We start from the raw sequence: 747 nt of genomic DNA on the forward strand, positions 1-747 counted from the left end.
ATATATATATATATATATATATATATATATATATATATACATATGTATGTATATAGGGAGAAGTCACATAAAACAAAAGTCGAAGACAGGTGGTGTAGAAAACAAACATATGTATCAGTATAACACTCGGGAATTGAAAAAGTCTGTAACGTTTCCAGCCTACGCTCTTCCACATAAGGGAACACAAAAAGAAACAAGAAGAGAAAGAAGCAAAGAAAAAATGTGTATAGTGGTTAGCGATCTATCATGACGAATGCCGGACAGAAGAGCCACACAGGAGAGCTAAAAAGAAAGGGGAGATAACAAAGTATTAGTGATCCCAAAACGAAGGTGCACGTGTGTAAGAGAGTACGTATGTGCCTGTGAAAGAGGGCTGGTGATCTTGACGTGTGCGTGTATGTGTAGGTGTGAAAATGTGGGATGGGAATTGGTCAGTGCTGGTGTGTGCGTAGTGGTGTGTTGTGATGTGATGTATTGTGGGGTATGGTGTAGGGTGGTGCGGTGTGATGGTGTTGGGAGGTGGGGGACGTGAGAGTGGTGAAAGCACGAGTGGGGTGTGATTTAGGCTGAGGGTGGGGGTATAGTTGGGGGTATGTGGGTATATATATATGTGTGTGTCTTTGTGTGTGTATTTGCATACCCATGCGTTTCATTCTGTATAATATATACGTATATATGAGTAAATATATATTTACGCAAATGTATACATGCGCATATATGTGCAAAGATACGAATGTGTATATATAT

This window comes from Octopus bimaculoides, chromosome 9 (genome assembly GCF_001194135.2).
Source record: "Octopus bimaculoides isolate UCB-OBI-ISO-001 chromosome 9, ASM119413v2, whole genome shotgun sequence".
Taxonomy (NCBI): Eukaryota; Metazoa; Mollusca; class Cephalopoda; order Octopoda; family Octopodidae; genus Octopus; species Octopus bimaculoides.